Consider the following 16137-nt stretch of genomic DNA (forward strand, 5'->3'; position numbering starts at 1 on the left):
ATATATCATAGAGACATGACTTTAACTCCCTCCTCAGACACTGGCTGCATTGCACTAGACTAAGTAGGCAATCAACCTTGGACAGACACAGCCATTACAGTGTTGGGCTGCAGTAAGACAGGTTTGGCTACAGGAATAAGAAAGTCATGTTGCCAATATATTTTGCCTGAGACTTGTGTTGAACTCTGGGCACCCCAGTTTAAAAAAGACATTGGTAAGCTGGAAAGGCATGAAGATGACGAGGGGTACTGTTTCAGTACCCTGATCAGTTCCTACAGTTTTCATTATCATCCCTATGCCCCAGTTCTGTATATCTAATCTCAAACACTTTCACCTGCTACATTGGCATGTATTTTCAACTCCCTTTTGGACATTTCAAACTGGATGTCCCATAAGTACATCAAGCTAAACATGTCCAATGTAGATTCATTATCTTTCTCCCCAAAACTCAACCATTTTCCAAAATTCTTATTTCTGTTTCTGTTCTGTTGTGTTTCTATTCTGTTGTGTTTCTATTCCAGCTCCCTGTTTTGTAAGCTCAGCATCATCCTTGACACTTCTCTCTGTCTCTTTCTATCTCTATCTCTATCTCTCTCTGTCTCTTTCTCTATATGTGTGTGTTGTATGTATGTAAATATGTGTGTGCATATATACATATATACAAACATAATACTCAACACATAATTTGTCACAGGTTTTATGTCAATCTTTTTTGCAAAAAAAGTGGGGTGCAACCATTATGTGAAGCTTCAAAAATTCATGCTAAACTTACTTAAAAAGAATTTAATAGTGAACTTTCTTTGGTGTAAGATTAGGATTCATGGAATACTTGGGAATGTACATGAAAGTTGAATACTGAAAATGGATATGTGCTGAAAATTCTGGGCTTGCTGCTTGCAATGTGGAAGAGAGAAATACATATCCGTATGCCACTGGTGAACACATTGCTTCTCTATTTAACTTTTAAAGAGTAGGACAAATAGAATTATACCATGAAATGATAATGTGATGAAAAGTAACAAACATTTTTGGACTTAAAAAAACAAATTGTGATGATCATGTGGTGGTAGTGGTTATGTGGTGAAATATGATATACTATACTATATACATTCCAATCAATTGCCATTTTTTCTGCTTCTAACAACATCTCTCTCTGTCTCATCTGATGTTTTCTATTCACACAACCATTACCTTGGTTCAATCACTGTCTATTCCAGTTCATTAAAGTCCTTTCCATTGGTTGCCTCCTTCATGAATTTCCCCAAAGCAGTCCTTTTTGTAACATTGCTACCAAAATGATTTTCTTTCAATGTGATTCTGACCAAGTAGTTCCCCTACTCAATAAAACTCAGTGCTTCCCTTTTGACTGTAGAAGAAAATATGAACTCCTTTATTTAGCTTTTAAGGCCTAACCTAATGCCACCCTACCTTTCTAACCCCATTGAACACCGCTCTTGACTATTGAACTCTGTCAGCTAGTTGAACAGGTCTTTTTGTTCCTTATATACAACACTGTATCTCTTATCTCTAAGCCTTTGTATTGCCTCCCCCATGCTTGGAATTTACTCACTGCTCAACTTTGCCTCAAAAAATCTCTTTCTTTGTTCAAGATGTACTCAAGTACCATCTTATTATATAGAAAACCCTTCTTGATTCCTCAAACTGCTAGGGTCCTCCTTCCCAAACTACATTATATTTAACTGATTAGTGTCCCTTTTTACTTATTTTCCTTATACAAATTTCATATAGCTAATATGTTTGTTGAACTCTTTGTATTTTTATTCTCAAGTGCTTACCACATAATAGGAACTTAATAAACATTTGTTAATTGATTCTTCAATCTAGTCCAGTCTCCTCACTTTGGAGATGAGGAAACCAAAGCCTAAAGAGGTGAAATGATTTGCCCAAGGTCAGGCAGGGAGAGAAGTAAGATTGAACATGCATCTTCTGACTCAAAATGCACTGGGCATTTCTCTCTATTCTCTTTTTCTTTTCTTTTCTTCATTTATTTTTAGTTTGCAACATTCAGTTTCACAAGCTTTTGAGTTTTCAATTTTCTCCTCCTTTTCTTTGCTGCTCATTTTAGCCATATAGAACTCCTCCCCTTTTCCCAAGATGGCATGCAATTGGATATAGGTTTTACACATACATTCATATTAAACATATTTTCACATTAGATATGTTGTAAAGAAGAATTGTAGTCAATGGAATGAACCACAAGAAAGAAGAAACAAAACAAAAAAAAGAGAGAGCAAATAGTGTTCTTCAATCAGCATTTAAACTCTGTAATTCTTTCTCTGGATGTAGATAACATTTTCCATCATGAGCCTTTTGGAGTTGTCTTAGGACCTTGCATTGCTGAGAAGAGCCAAGTATATCAAAGTTAGTCATCTCACAATGTGCCTATAACTGTGTACAATGTTTCCCTGGTTCTGCTCCTCTCACTCAGCATTAGTTCATATAAGTGCACCATCTTTTTCTTATGCTATTCTTATATAGAAAGCTCATGATAGATCTTTCAACTCAAGGTTGTTTTTTGTTTGTTTGTTTTTAACACCCAACATCTTCTTTAGGACACAGTTCTCCCTGACAGTTTGGCTTCTTTGAATGATGACTACACCAGGATCAAAGTACTCTTTAGTTCTATATGGCTAAAATCATAGTTCCCATGCTGTATTCAACTTTAATAGTCATCCACTTGGTACAATGACTTTTAAAAGGCATTTAGAGAGGTGACATAGGATGAACGATAATGACAGAGCCTTTTCTTCATAAATCTGAGCTGTCTTTTGCCCCAGATATATACAGGGTAAAAGAGTGGACACATACAGAAAGAGTACATTAGCAGAGAGACACATAGGGAACGTGTGGGACAAGACATCTCAAACACTCCAGCATCGCAGAGACCTGTATCCCTTTTTCATTCTCCTGATGTCCTTACGTTGCTTTCCCTGTCTTCAGCCTATATGCTGAGCATGGGCTTAGCTGGGTTCTGTGGGTCTGATCTTCTACACATCTCAACTCAGCTGCCTGATTGGAGTACCTGAACTTGCTCTCTCAGGAGCTCAATATCTATTACCAAGTTAGTTGCTCTGCTCCAAGACAGGATTGCTAATGGACTAGAGGAGAGAGAAATTCTCTGCTGTACTCTGGAAGGGGTATAATAGCAACCGTGAAGAACAATTCTCCCTTGTGAGTTTAGTTTTTCCTTTTTAGCTGGCTTTATTTTTTTATTGTGAGCACCAATGCCCTAGAGAAACAATTGCGTCCACAGAGTTGATTAGATTTTTAAAGACCAGCAGGGGTATGTATGAACCTAAAACAAGTCAATGTCTAGTTCACCTATAATCGCATTAAAGTGAGAGAGAAACCTTCTCACTCCTACTAAAGGAATAAGGAAGTATAAATGCTTGTTTAACCTTTCTTTAAGAGGTATGAATGAACCACTACCGATTTCACACCATTTATAATGTCACTGATCTGATATTCAATATATGAGCTACTTAAGGCCTCACGTCCTTTATAAGCTGAAATTTCATCAAATATCTTGAGTTGGGGGGACTGTAGTGATAGGGGTTCCCTGATAAACCCTCCACTAGAAAACTATTTCAAAGTACCACATTGCAGAAACACAGGGTTTACCTTATGGGTTCAGGATTCTTAATTAACCATCAGGATGAACACAGTAAGAATTGCATACTCTTAGAATTGTGGAACTACTAGTTAGAGTATGGAAGAAGAAAATTTATGGGCCCTTTGATGGTAATTCTTCAATTGTCCAGGTAACACTATGGACTGCTAGATTTGGGATTTGCTCTGGATGTAAAGAGATATAGCTGCATCAGAAAGAGTAGCAGGCTTTGAAAGAGCTTCTGCCAGCAGAGGGCATATAGAAATAAATTACTTCATGGTATGTTCATCTGCCATATATGTTGTCTCCCCAATTTGATGGTGAGCTCTTTGAGAGTAGTGACTTTCTTGATTGGATCTGTAAGTGAATTGGAGGAATTTGCTGATAAGACTTTGGGCTGCTCTCATCAAGGACGAAAGACACTGCTGCCAATTTGATTGCTTAAAGATTTCATTTTGGGACCATATGGTAAGAATGCTTGCAAAAGTTAACTACCAAGATGAATAGTCAGACATGTTGCCCAAGTTTCTGGGTAGGGACTTAATCCAAATACCACAGAATTTGGGAAGTGGAAGACATTTCAGTAGCCATTTAGTCAACATATAAAAGAAATCCTGTTATAACATAAACAAAAATAGTCATTCAGATGTTGCTCAAAGATCTGGAAGGAAAGGATATTGTTTATACTACCTCTTGAAGAAGACCATTCCACCTTCGGACCAAAAAATATGGTTCATTCAAAAGCAAAAATGGGCCTTTCTTAACACAGGATCATACCTATGATTTAATTATTCTAAGGAACTTCTGATAAGACAAATTCCTTTTCCAGTACATATTAACTGACTTATAAAGTTGTCTATAGACACTGAAAAGACCCTGACATGTCCCAGGTCACATAGCCAGAATGTATGAGAGATAGAATTTAAACCCACATCTTCCTGACACCCAGAACAATTCCCCATCCATAATTCCGTACTGTCTTTCTTTTATTACTACAATTTATTATGGTTTTACTTAAATACTATACATCAGAAAATATAAGTGCCCATATGCTTGTTTCAGCTCAGCAAAGAAATCCTTCCTATGGTCAAATACACATGGAAGGGCTTTATTTGAGTTATACATCATCCAAGAAAATGTCTTTTGTTGTACATTGAAGACAGTATAGAACTAGTATAAAATCTTGACCAGAAAAAATATGAAAATTTTCAGTGGCCTCTCTGATCATGGGAGGAATAAAGTAAACCATAACCACAGGGAACAATGATCTCATTGGAAAAAAACAAGGGGTAGAAAATAAATACATGAAAATGTGACATTATAATCAGAATTGACACAAACCCTAACCAAATGCATTGTGTGTCTCAGTCTTTGTACATGATGAATGCATAACAAGAAATCCTATATTGCAACCTATCAACCACATGGAAGATTTGGTCCAAGACACTGTTGGAATTGGAGAATTAACCCTCTCCCTTCCAGAGTCCCACAGCACAAATTGGGAATGGTATGATCAAAGAAACTGGGGGACAGTTTAGGTTAATTTTGTCCATGGGTGGATTGATCAGGAACCTAGATAGGACTCAGTATAGCAAGAAGCACAGAAAAATGATTTTTTATGATATTGGCTGCAAACTCCTGAGATCCCAGCAAAACTCCCTGGTCAGCTGCTTTTAACTTTCCTTTCCTGATTTTCCTTAGTACTAGTGACACCCCCCTCAAGATTCACTTCTGTTTTTCCTGTTGTTTTCATGTTGTCTCCCCAACTACACTGTGAGCTCCATGAGGGTACAGAACTGTTGATTAGTTAATTTCTTTGGTTTGCTTTGCTTTATATCTCTAGTGCTTAACACAGTAGATGCTTAAAAAATACTTGTTTTGACCCTTAGACAGAGCTTTTATCTTCCTGAACTGCTTTTTAACCACCTTGGGAACTGCTTTTATCTGGAGCTGGAGGTATTTGAATATATTTTTATTAACTGGATTATTTATTTGAACCCTCAGGCTGTGCGTGCTCAATAGCTTCATGTGTATAAACTCAACTGGTACCTGGAAGATGCATTTTCTGGTCCCCAGAGCATTTTCTGTGGAGCAGAGTCCACTTGAATACATTCTTTTTCTTTGTAGAATGAGCCAGCTACATCAGTGTAGACTCATTCTAGGCCCTAAGCCAACAATGTTCCAGTTTGCCTCAGGCCTACAAAGAGATTGAACCTACTATTCATGTTTACATTTGCAAATGGAAAGACCCCTGAACCAAACCAATCAGTTCTTTTCTGACAATTGAAAGTAATTTACTGGTCTCTGTGTTAAACACTTTTTATCTCACAGTCACAGTTACTCAGGGATCAGACACATTTGGCATTTTGTAAAGAGATGATATTTCTGTCATTTTCATCCATAATTACACATTGTAGAGTATTTGTTTCCCAACCTTTGATTTACTGATGAACATACCCCAGTTTCTATGGCAATTCCTGCAGTTATTACAGCTCCAAGCATCCTGAAAAAATTTAGCTGCTTATTCTACAGAGGGGTATTGAAGAAATGACTGCTGTAAACTCTAGTACCACTGCCACCCCAAACTGCCTGCGGATAAACTCATGTCTCTTAGACAAGCTCCAAAGAATTATCACTCTTTGGTTAGTATCTGCATAGGTTAATGGAAAATTCCCATCTAAGTTGGATTTTTCAATGAAAGTTTCAAATTTCTAAACAATAGGAAAGCAAAGAGAAGACTGCTATAGACTCGGGTTCTGTTTGATGAATGATGTCCATTGTTAGAGGTATCCAGACAACAACTCTGCAGAAGATTTCAAGTTCAACCGAGTTTGATTTTAATAGGCAATCGGGAGTGGGGGTATGAAGTTAAAATTCCCCTCAGAAGCATCAGAAAGGGGTAAAAGTGTGTGTATGTGGGGGGAGGATTAAAATGAGTCATATGTACTACGAATATTTATAGGTAAAGGAAACACAAAGGCATGGCACTGGGACTTCCTTTTTGAGGATATTTTCTCAATCTTAAGGAGGGCCAAACTGAAGATTTGAGACTCCACAGGCAGAGTTTATTCTTTCAGTTAAAAAACGATCTGTTGGTAAGTTAGTTCATATCAAACCTGATATTTGCCTCCACATATACTACCACAGAATCAATAGATTTGGGGTTAGAAAGGAACTTACAGTTCCACTGGTCCGGCCTAGAAGTGGAACTCAGAGAAATTAGAAGTCCTACCAAGGGTTACACAGATAGCAAGTGTCAGAGATAGTGGTGATATTTGAACACAGGTGTTTTTGATTCCAAATGCATTTCTCCTTCTACTATACCGTCATCATCATCACCATCATTATCACATTTCTATAATGCCATCTGTGATGAATATTTTGTTAAATTCTTTAAAAATATCATCTCATTTAATCCTCACATCAACATCAATTATTATCTCCATTTTACAGTTGAGGGAACTGAGACAAATAGAAGGGAAGTTACTTGTCCAAAATCATACATCCAGTAAGACCAGATTTTAACTCAGATATTCCTAATTCCAGGCCCAGTTTGACCTGGTTGTCTCTGCGATGAATGAGCTTACTATATAAATGAAAGCATTTTGATACTTGCGTGGATCTGCATTCTCATAGATTCAGATGGTAGCCCAGTCTTACCTTCATGTTTTACATAGCTTTGTTCATATTTTCCTATTAATCTCCCCTAGACTTGTCCACCCAATGAAATGGGGAGGGCCTTCTTCTAGATTTCTTGATACATAGGTTACATCATTCAAAAAAAGTTAAAAGGGAACTAGATAAGGTAGATTTCATGGTTATGACCAGAGGGGAAATTGTTAGGCAAATAAGTGATATATCCCAATATAATCATACTTTTGTGGTATCTAAACATTGCAAAGTAGATGCCAGTTTTCTGAGGAATGTTCGAACACATTGTGGCACCTTAATAAGGGACTACTCTCTGTAATGTAAGAAGTTATGAATATGAAACATTCTTAGAAACGTGAGAAGATGTGAACTGATGAAATGGGAAGCAGAAACAGGAAAACATAATATGCAAAAGACTACAATAACATAAATGGAAAGTAGGAAGTAAAGTAGTCATCAGCCAGCTTGGCTCTGAAGAAGATGAAAATACAGCTCACTCTCTTCTTTGCAGAGGTAGGAAGCGATAGGTACGCAACATGGCATTTGCTCTTAGACTCAGTTGATGTGGTTTGTTGATCTGTTTTTTTATTTCCATATGTATGCATTTGCTTTATTTTATAACTAATGAATTAATTAAGAATTGATTATTAATAAATATTTTAATTGCAATTAATTTATTTTAATTTTTGCTCTGCAAAACCAACTTTCTAGGTTTTGGGAGAGGGATGTAGTTGAAAACGAAGGTTATACAAAAACAAAAAATGTCAAAAATTCTTTGAAACATCAAATTAATATTTTTATACGTGTCTTTTCTTCCTATATCACCTTCATTTGCAAATTTATACCTCTCATCATACAGAAAGTTATCCCTTTTACTAAAGAGCCATGAATAAATAAACACCAGGAAAGTAAATAACACTAAACAGCACATCACCTGTCTGAAATGCATTTTCTCAACTTTGATTCTTGGTCATATTTGGTCATTACAACTCCCTTGATTTTAGCTTCTTTTCTTTGTTCTCTCCTTTTTAAACTTTCAATTTGAATTTTTCTTATGATCATTGTTTCCTAGGTTCTGCTTTTAATTCACCTTGCATCAGTTAAATAAGTCTCATGTAAGTCTTCCTATGCTTTTTTGAATTCTTCAGATTTGTCATTTCTTTTTACAGGTAAAATTCTGTTACAATCATGTAGCGCAATTTGTTGAGTCATTCCTTAACCAATGAGCAAGTACTTTGCTTCTGATTCCTCATTGCAAAAAATTAAAAAAAACCAAACTACTATGAAAATTGTATTGTATGTAGAGCTTTTCCTTCTGTCTTTTACCTTTTTGGGATTTCTGCACAGCAGTGGAATCTGTGGTTCAAAAAGAATGGGCATTTTAATTACTTTTTAAAAATTATCATTTCAACTTGCTTTGCAGAACAGTTGGAAAAACTCACTATTCCATCAACACAGTATGTATGCCTTTTTCTTCCCCCAGCAGTATCTCCAAAATTAACAATTTCTATCTTTTATCATTTAATATCTTCCATCTGAAATACTTTCCATCTGAAACTGCACCCAGCATATCCTGCACGTATATGTTGTTTGTACATAGTTATCTCTTCCATTAGAATACAAGCTATTTGAGAGTACGAATGATTTATGCTTTTTTTCATATACCCAGAACTAGCTAAGAACCTTGCACATGGCAGGTAAATAAGTGCTAACTGTCTGACTGTCAATACCCTATTATTCTTCTTTGAGAACTGTGTAGGTTCATATCCTTTGATTTGATGAATATTTCTTTATCTCATATATGTCTATTAAGTCACTATATTCATATGTATATTATATAGTAAACATATTTGATACAAAAAATTTCCTTATAAGTGTTTTTTCTTATCCTAGTTTTATTATTTTTTGTGCAAAAGTATTTTAATTTAATGCAATATGAAGTATTCATTTTCTTTGGTAATTGCTAAAACTTGTTTGGTTAAGAATTCTCCCTCTAGTTATGCTTATGAAAGATTCCTGCCTTCTATTCTTTTCGAAGAGTGTAATCTTTAATATTCAGGTCACGTATCCATTTTTTAATTTAACATACATAGTAAATGGTGTAAAATGTTGGTCTAAACCCAATTTCTGACAAACTTTTTATGTTTTTCCCCAGATATTTTTGTAAAAATGGGGAGTTTATTCTTTCAAGTAATTTTCTTCTTAGGGCATCAAATATTGGATTATTAAGAATATTTCTGATTCACATATATATATACATATATGTATATATTCTTTCATAGCTATCTACTCTTTACATATATAAATACAAAATAATATTTTTTATTTATAATACAATTTTATGTTCACAAATGCTGTTCTCCTTTGATTCATACTATTTTTCATTCTTTCCCAAAATAAATGTTATTCTTTCTCATTTTATGAAGTATCTCTTTGACAATTTGATTGGAATAGTCCTTAAATCTATACTCCTATGGTCAAACCATGAACAGCGGACACTCCTTCATTATTTGGTGGTAGCATTCAGTTGTTCAATTATGTCCAGTGTTTCGATCCCATTGACCATAGCATGCCAGGCTCCAGTTCTCTACTCGCTCTCAAACTCTGTCCAATTTTGTGTTCATTGTTATTTTTTCTTATTTTATTTTTCCCCAATTACATGTAGAAACAATTTTAACATTTTTTTTTTCAAATTTTGAGTTCCTAAACCTCTCCTTCCCTTCCCCCCCTTTGAAAGGGCAAGCAATTTGGCATAGGTTACACAGTTCATGTTCATTGTTTCCATGATGCTATCTATCTAGCTCATCTTCGGCTGTCCCCTTTTCTTTTGCCTTCAATCTTTTCCAAAATCAGACTCATTTCCAATGAGTCCTGCCTTCTCATTATGTGGCCAGAGTATTTAAGCATTAGCTTCAGTATTTGACCTTCCAGTGAATAACCTGTATTAATTTCTTTATTGACCGATTTGACCTACTTGCTCTCCAAGGGATTTTCAAAAGCCTTCTCCAGTACTGCAATTGAAAACATCAATTCTGTGGTACTCAGTTTTCCTTATAGTTCAATTCCCACAGCTGTGTGTTGCTACAGGAAACACCACAGTTTTGATTAACATGGACCTTTGTCAGCAAGGTGAGGTCTCTGCTTTTTAGTATGTGGTCTGTTCAGATTTGCCATAGCTTTCCTCCCAAGTAGTGAGTGTCCTTTAATTTCATGGCTGCAGTCACTGTCTGTAATGATTTTTGAGCCCATGAATATAAAATCTGACACCACTTCCACTTCTTCTCCCTCTGTTTGCCAGAATGTGATGGGAGCAGTTGCTGAGATCTTAGTGTTGGTTTTTTTTTTTTATGTTAAACTTCAAGCCAGCTTTTATACTGTCCTCTTTCACTGCCATCAAGAGACTTCTTAATTTTTCTTTACTTTCTGCCATGAAATAGCTGTCTTCTGTGTATCTGAGATTGTTGATATTTCTCCTGGCAACCTTAGTTACAGCTTTTGATTTATCCAGATTGACATTTCACATGATGTACTCTGTATAAATATATATATATATACATATATATATATATATACACACACACATATATATATACACACACACATATATATGTTAAATAAGGTGACAACCTTGTTGTTGCACTCCTTTTCCAATCTTACACCCCTAAGTTGTTCCATGTTCAGTTCTAGCTGTTGTTTCTTTCTTGGCATACAGGCATACAAGAGACAAGTAAAATGGTCTGGTACTCCCTTCTCTTTGAGATCTTCACACATTCCATATGGTCAAAGGCTTTAATGTAATCAATGAAATAGCAATAGATTTTTTTTCCCTTGGAACTCCCTTGTTTCTTCCATAATCCAGAGAATGTTAGCAATTTGGTCTCTGGTTCCTCTGACTTCAAAAACAAGCCTGATCTGGTTATTTATGGTTCATGCTTTGCTGAAGCCTAGCTTGTAGAATCTTAAGCATAATTGCCAGCATGAGAAATGAGTGGAATTGTTCAGTAATTTGAGCATTCTTTGGCATTACCTTCTTTAGCATTGGTAAACAAACTGATCTTTACCAATTCAGTGGCCAGGGTTGTGTTTTCCAAATTTGCTGGCATATTGTGTGAAGCACTTTAACAAGCAACATCGTTTAGGATTTTAAATAATTTTATTGCCAGCAATGCTTCCTAAAACCAACTTGACTTCATTCTCCAGAACGTCTGGCCCTACATCAGTAACTACATTGTTGTGATTATCAGTGATATTAAGTTATTCCTTATATAGTTCTTTTGTGTATATTTTGCCACTGATTCTTAATCACTTCTGATTCTGTTAAATTCCTACCTTCTTTTGTCTTTTATCATGTCCATTTTTGAATGAAATTTTCCCTGACCATCTCTAATTTTCTTGATGATATCTCTTGCTTTTCCTATTCCATTGTTTTCTTCTTTATTTGCACTTCTCATTTAAGAAAAATTTTCTTATCTCTTCTATCTATACTCTGGCACTCTGCATTCACTTGGGTATAACTTTCCCTTTCTTTTTCTCTTTTTCTTTTCTTTTTTTCCTTGGCTATTTGCAAAACCTCATAAGACAGTTATTTTGCTTTTTGTCCTTTTACTTTGGAATATTGTTGTAGTTGCTGTCTTTTGAATGTTATGAAACTGTCTATAGCTCTTCAGGAGCTCTGTCTACCAGATCTATTCCCTTAAATCTATTTATCTCTTCCTTTTCATATTCATAAGGAATGTTATTTAGGTCATACTTAGATGATCTGATGGTATTCCCTACTTTCTTCAGTTTAAGTCTGAATTTTGAAGTAAGAATCTCATGAACTGAAACACAGTCAGCTCCAGGTCTTGTTTCAACAGACTGGGTAGAGCCAAATAGTAAGTGTCTGAGGTATGATTTGAACTGAGATCTTCCTGACTCCAGCCCGAGTGCGCTATTTGCTATACCACATAACCTGTCCTTCCAATTTTCTATCATTTTGGGAAAAAATATTTAAAAAGCATCTTGTAATTGTACTTATATACCACAAATGTACTTAGGAAATTGATTATCTAATATTTTCTAATTATCTTGGGTAGGAGTTTATCTTCCATTATTTCCACTTTTATATTTGCTATGTTCAAATGCTCGTGACATTTTTGTCAATTTATTTTGTATTCTAGTATTTTGCTAAATATATTATTTGTATTTTTTAAGTTTTTTTGCTGAATTTTTGATATTTTCCAAGTGAGATATCATGCACTTGCAAATGCCAATATTAAGTAAGGAAAATTTTGCCTCTTTTCGTCATTGTTTATGCTTTTTATTTCTTTCTCTTGACTTATTTTTATGGCTAGTATTTTTAGATCTATGTCAGATAGTAATGGGGAGAAGGGTAATCTTGCAATCCACATGTATTTATTGAGAAACTTTCTAGTGCTTTCCCATTTCAAATAATGTTAGATTTTTATCTTGTCATATATTTTTAAATTACACAAAATGTTAGTTTTAGCCTAAGTTAGGGCTAAACTTTATCAACAGCCTCTTCTTTATAGATATAATCATGTGATTTGGCAATATTTTTCATATATTTAATTATGTTCATTGTTTCTCTAATGCTGAACCATCTTGGCTTCCCTGGCATACCTACAATTCAATCACAGTGAACCATTTTTTTGGGTATGTTACCATAGTCTATCTGCAAAGACGTGAATTAAAATTTTATATTGATAATTTTTAGGAATGTTGGTCTGCAATTTGCTTTCCTTATTTTATTCTTCCTTTTATGATTTTATTCAACTCACAAAAGAAGTTGAGAAATTGTATCATTTTCAATTATTGGAAATAACTTATTTAACATATGTATAAATGTCCTTTAAAATTTTGGTAGATTTCATCTATTAATCCATATGAATAAAGTTTTTTTTCTTTGTAATTCAGTTTTTGGTTCAAATTTATTTTCTGTTATTGATTTGCTTAAAATCTTTATTTCATGTTCAATTAATGTTAGAACTTTATATTTTCATAGGTAATCTTTTTTTTTAGTATATTCTTTTATAGTTAACGCAGTTGACTATAGTAGGTTGTGAAAATTCCGTTTGTTTTTGATATGATTTTGTATTGTTAGGTTTTTTAAGAAGAGTAGGCAATAGGGAGATAGTTTGATTTTCCTTTTTCCTGTTTGATCAGGTTAGGAAAAAAAGTCTCGATTTTTTTTAGTCTAATTTGAGAATCAGTTGTTAATTTTGTTTATATTTTCCATGGTCTTTTCTCCTCTACTTCCCCCATTTTTATCTATTTTTTTCTAATTTTCATATTTTCCTGTCAACTTACTCTGGATTTGTTGTTTATTTCTCCCTCTCTCTTGACCCTTTTCTTTTCCAGTACATTTAAGCAAGTGATTTGAAATTTTCCCATCTCTTCTCCTTTCCAGTTTCTTATGTTAAGATGACATTCTTTTGCTGAAAATTTTCCTGTTTTTCTTTGCTTTGTCCTCTTCATTATTTCTCTTTGATTCTAATCTCTTTTAAATTATATTCTCTGATTTATGTGCTATAACCTTTAGTTTTTCTTATTTATGTAATTGTTACTTCTCTGACCCTCTACTTCCCGACGTTCACAACTATTATATTTCATCCTTCCCCAACTCACGTTTTCCAGTACACTGTAGGAAGTTAGAGAGGAGTGTTTAGTCTCTGCCATCAGCTCAATTCCTGAACAATTGAGTTCCTTTCATTTTAGAGGGTCTCCAGCACCTCAGTTCCACTAAACAACTCAAATCAGATTCACTTTTACAAAGAAATGTTTGCTTCAAAGGTATTACAAAAACATATAACATCCTCCCTCCTACCTTCAGGGCATAATTCCCTTTATACCTTCCTGGACACTGAGTAAGAATATGGATTAGATTCATAGTTTAACTAAGATCTTTTATAGGGCAATCCCACAAAATTTGAGGTCCATCAAGTCAGGCTTTTCTATTTTTGATTTCACATTCCCCATTTTATCTTAGGTGCTGGTAGCCCTTTGGGACTCACGTATCCCCTGTTCTGAGGCAGAACATGTATTTGGTTAGGACAGATTTTTCTTAGAGAACGTTTTTCCCCCAAAATGTGCAAATTCCCTCTTCATGAAACCCATTATAAGTTTCCTGGCTCTTATCATAGACATCCCATGAAAACATTATTAATCAATAACATACTTTCCCCTTTTCAGGGTAAGAATCCTCTTCTATTTCCATATTATATCTCCCCCCTCTCCCATTGTTTTTATCTCACTCTTAGAGGCCATTCTTTTTGAAGGACTAAGGGAATTGCTTTCTTTTCACTATTCATCTATGGATTTAGTGGGGTTGCATCTCCAGAACTCCTCTCTATTTTGCCTCTCCTCTCCCTATTCATATATCTTCACTCTGTGCGTTCTCTCCCACAAAAGATATTGATTTCTTTGTGGTGGGGAGAGGGGTCACAGGACTTCATCAGTGAAGTATTGATTCACCTTTTGCTCCAGGCGTATTTCTAAGTCTTTAAATTCTTCCTTCAGTCTTTAACTCCTTCCATCCTTTTCGTGCCATTATGAACAGAGAAACTAATATTTTTCTCAATTGTATTTATTTGCCTTCCTCATATTCCTGTTCACTGAGTGTTGATTTTGCAGATAGAATATTCTGTTCACCCTCGAGTTTGAGGATATGAGGGGAGAATGCTCCAAATGCCTTTGTCTTATGAAGGTGCACCTATTTTCAGGCTCAGCTTTACAGCATAGCTTACTTGAGGGTTGAGATTGCTGTCTTTCATTTTTTAAAAATATTTTTTCCAGTCTTTCTCCTGGCTGCTTGCAAATTTTTTGGTTTGTTTTTGAAGTTGTTAAATTGTACCATTATATTTCCTGGAGTTTCAAGCATATTTTCCCACATCGATAGTTTATGGATTTTTTTGATTGGAGTTTTGCAATCTATGGACAAATATTTTTAGCCATTATTGTGTTATTTCCTGCGTTACTGAATTTAATTTTTCAAAATTAATTGATTTTTCATATTTTCATATTTCATAAATTATCTATGTTCATTCTATTTTCAAGGTGTTCCATGGCACATTCCTGATCAAAAAGCTTCATCTACTCATTTAGAACTTTAAACCTTTTGCAAGGTCTTATCTTTACTATCTTCCCAATAAATCTCAAAATATATCCTATTCACTCCTCTGACACTGGCACCAACCTAGTCCAGGTCTTTATCACTTCATTCCTGTACTGTTGCTATTTGATGTCCTGCCTCATCACTTTACTCACCCTCCACTTGGCCACCAAAGTGATTTTCCTAAAACGTAGATTTTACTGTGTCACTCTTCTACTCAGTAAACTCCAGTGGCTCCCTAGTACCTCCAGGATCAAAGAGAAATCCTCTGTTTGGCATTCAAGGCCCTTAATAATCTTGCCCTTTTCTACCTTTCCAGTCATCTTACAGCTTTATTGCCCTCATATACTCTGAAAAACAGTGACAATGCTTTGCTTTTCCTCACACTATAATTATATCCACTTGTTAACATGGAGAAAAAAATCTCTTGTGTATGTTGTGTATGGGCATGTAGTAAATAAATGTAAGTTTTGAAGATGCCAGCTTCTTCATCAGCACTGTTGTTGCTGCTGAGTCATTTTCAGTGGTGTCTGATTCTCTGTGACCACATTCTAAGTTTTTCTTGGCAAGGGTAAAGGAGTATTTTTCCATTTACTTCTTCAGTTCATCTTACAGAGGCCAGCAGAGTTGAGTCACTTGCCAGGGTCGCACAGCTAATAAATGTCTGAGGCCAGATTTGAACTTAGGAAAAGGAGTCTTCCTGATTTCACATCAGCGCTCTATCCACTGTGCTAGCTAGTTGCCC

Source organism: Notamacropus eugenii, chromosome 7, assembly GCF_028372415.1.
Source record: "Notamacropus eugenii isolate mMacEug1 chromosome 7, mMacEug1.pri_v2, whole genome shotgun sequence".
NCBI lineage: Eukaryota > Metazoa > Chordata > Mammalia > Diprotodontia > Macropodidae > Notamacropus > Notamacropus eugenii.